At 36.7% G+C, this 3212-nt stretch overlaps 1 long non-coding RNA gene across 1 annotated transcript; it reads left to right on the top strand.

The window, feature by feature from the left end:
* Positions 1 to 502: 502 nt before the first annotated feature.
* Positions 503 to 2130, top strand: LOC120504800. The gene is made up of 3 exons (XR_005628121.1): positions 503 to 589; positions 1198 to 1415; positions 1919 to 2130. It is a non-coding gene; the product is annotated as an uncharacterized LOC120504800 (long non-coding RNA).
* Positions 2131 to 3212: the final 1082 nt, after the last annotated feature.

The following is a 3212-nucleotide window of genomic DNA, read 5'->3' as shown; positions in this document are numbered from 1 at the left end:
AAAAAAGAAATCAAGCAAATTATATTATTATTTCAGAAATTATATATAAAACACAATTTCCATTTTTTTTGCTAGAAGAAAATACTTTAGGTTTCTTCTACATTTCAGTTAGGGGTTGTGTTCTAGGTTTTAGGTCATGTAAGGTTTTGATTAATCTTGTGAGTAAAATAGCAGTATTATTTTAAATACAGCATGAAACATTCATTCATGAAAATAAACATAAGGCAAAGTGAAAGCAAAAGGAATATTACAATCAGACAACATTCTGAGTTGGAAGGGACGCACAAGGATCATCAAGCCCAGCTCTTAAGTGAATGGCTCATACAGGGGTCAAGTACCCAACCTCGGCACTTGTAGTACCATGCAGCAACCAAGGTAAATGTTGTTATCAAACTTCTTGGGACAAGCACCACTGTTTTAAAGCCATGATAAGTAATATGTTTGTATGTTAGGTATTGTAAGATTGTTGAGGATAACAGGCATCTATAATTCAAATAATTTGCAGGATTATGAGAAAGTAATTGTGCATTGAAAATTTTAAGTTGCATCTGAAGAATTTTTAAGAGAAGCTTTGCAGAAAAATTGAAAGGTAATGCAATTATTCTGTAATATGTCCATAGATTTTCAGAAAAAAAAAATTTAATTACTGAGAGTATATTTGAATAATGAGAGTAATTCTCATTAAAATTATTTTTAAAATTGTTCTTATTGAACTCAGAAAATACCTGTTTCTTTAAGTTAGATATTAACTTTAGCTCCCCTTTTTTTTCTATTTTGGTGATGATGCAATTCATACTATTAAACTCTTCAAAAAATGCAAACTATGTCCTGAAACGCTTTCTAGCTTAAGCTGTCATCAAAAATCACTGGACTTACATGAAGTATTTAATACTGTGTCAGGAAATAAAACAAACTTGTCAGATTTATAATGATACAAAACCAAATGATGACATTCAAAAACTAAGCTGTCATTGAGAAGAGTTTTCATGATCATGAATGGAGATATGTGGAGATGCTTCATGTAAAAAATACAGAAAATCACTGAGGCATCTCAGTACAGCTGCCAACCACATGATAGGAAAGATGTAGCTGATTGTTGTAGTCAGGAGGCTGATTTCCTGATTTCCATAAACTAACTTAAAAAAAGAAAAAATCTGACAACAGACTGAAGCCTAATGAGGTTTTATATATCTTTAGGTTTCCTGCTTCTGAAATACTACTGAAATAAAACCAGAAGATAATTTAGATTGGAGACGACCTCTGGAGCTCACCTGGTCCAAACCCTGTCAAACCAACTTTGAAGCTGGATCTAATTTCAAAGTTTGATGAACTCGCTTATTATCTTCTTTGACTGATTTTTTAATATTTGAAGACAGATTCAACAAGCATTGTGTGACCCAGTTGTGGATTATGAGGTTTTTTTTGACAAATTATGAATTCCCAAAAAACAACTGGTATTTATTGTCTTATACCTTATAGCTGTACTTGCCCAAGAAAAGTCTGGTTCTTCCCCACTATAAGACAGTATAGATATTTGAAGGCAACCATAAAATTATTCCTTAGTCTTCATTTATTATGATTCAAGAAGTCTAGCTCTTTCTTTCTTTCCTAATCTTTCATATTTAAGAATATGAATGGCTACAATATCTACAGGGCAGTTCTCTGCTCTCTTCTGTTTTCATAAATGAAATCTCAGAGCAGTTGTTCATATTTAAGAATATGAATGGCTACAATATCTACAGGGCAGTTCTCTGCCACATAGTTTCTGTTTTCATAAATGAAATCGCAGAGCAGTTATAACTAGCTAGCAACAACAGTGCTTGATATAGAAAAAATCAGAATCAAAATTCTATTTTTTTCCTGTCATTTAGAAGGTATAAGGATTTCTAAAATTGCACTAATTTGCACTTTTTTACAGCAGCAGCAGCAGCATCAGTGATACGCAACACTGCACTTCTGGATGATGTATCAGAACCAGATTAGTCAAACATCCCTATGTGATTGTGCAAGTATGTACTGACATCTGGTGGACGTTTGACCAAACACTTCAATAAACCATTGCAACTACATAATGCTTATTCAAAAAAAGTACTTACAGTGGGTTTCATTGTATTAGTTCTGAGTGATTTTTCCAACAACACCTGTGGGAGAAAATAAAACCCCAGTAAAGAATTCAACGTCAAGATTTCTGTTTCTACCATTCTATTTGGGAAGAAAATATTTCCAAAGAAAGTCTGACTATTTTCTGGTTTTATTTGTAAACAAAGGCACCTTTTAAAATATATACAGCAGCAGATCAAAACATTTGGACACATACGACTATATTCATGTATGTCCATCTGGCAGTATGTGACAGAGTTTAGCCCATCTCTACTTTGGAAACCCCCGCATCATAGCATTTGCTGGCTGTTAGTCCATGAAGCTGTGCTGAATGAGTACCTACCTGATCATAGAACAGACATTGTTTGAGAATAAATGAGTGTACTGGTCGACAGCGGCTCAATAGGAACTAGCAGTGTGCCCTGGAAGCCAGAAGGGAAGACCACATCCTGGGATGCATCAAAAACATTGTAACCAGTTGGCCCAAAGAGGTGATTATCCTGCTGTATTCAACATCAGTGCAGCCTCACCTGGAGTGCTGTGTGCAGTTCTGAACCCCACAATTTTACATGGATGTGAAGGTGCTTGATTGTGCCCAGGGGAGGGCAACAAAACTGGGGAAAGGGCTGGAAGGGATGTCCTGTGGAGAGTGGCTGAGGAATATCCTATGGGGTTCTCTAGAGGGGGAGGCTGAGGGGTGACCTCGCAGCTCCTACAGCTCTTTACAGCTTCCTCAGGAGATGGAGAGGAAGGTGCTGATCTCCTTTTCCTGGTATCCAGTGCTAGAATACATGAGAATGGTTCAAAGCTATTCCAGGGGAGGAACAGACTGGATATCAGAAAGTATTTCTTTGCTAAGAGGGTGGCCAAACACTGTGACAGGCTTCCTAGAGAAGTAGTCAATGCACCAACGGTGTCAGTCTTTATGAGGCATTTGGACAATTCTCTTAAGAATGTACTTCAACTTTTAGTCAGCTCTGAACAGGTCAGGCAGCTGGGCTATAGGATTGCTGTACCTCTCCTCTCCTCTCCTCTCCTCTCCTCTCCTCCACTCAGCTTGCAACAGATCAAACAGATAATCCACAAAGTGAACTCTTACAACTGTAATTTCA

This window comes from Passer montanus, unplaced genomic scaffold, assembly GCF_014805655.1.
Source record: "Passer montanus isolate IOZ18808 unplaced genomic scaffold, ASM1480565v1 scaffold30, whole genome shotgun sequence".
Taxonomy (NCBI): Eukaryota; Metazoa; Chordata; class Aves; order Passeriformes; family Passeridae; genus Passer; species Passer montanus.
This window is presented reverse-complemented; position numbering and strand designations above follow the sequence as displayed.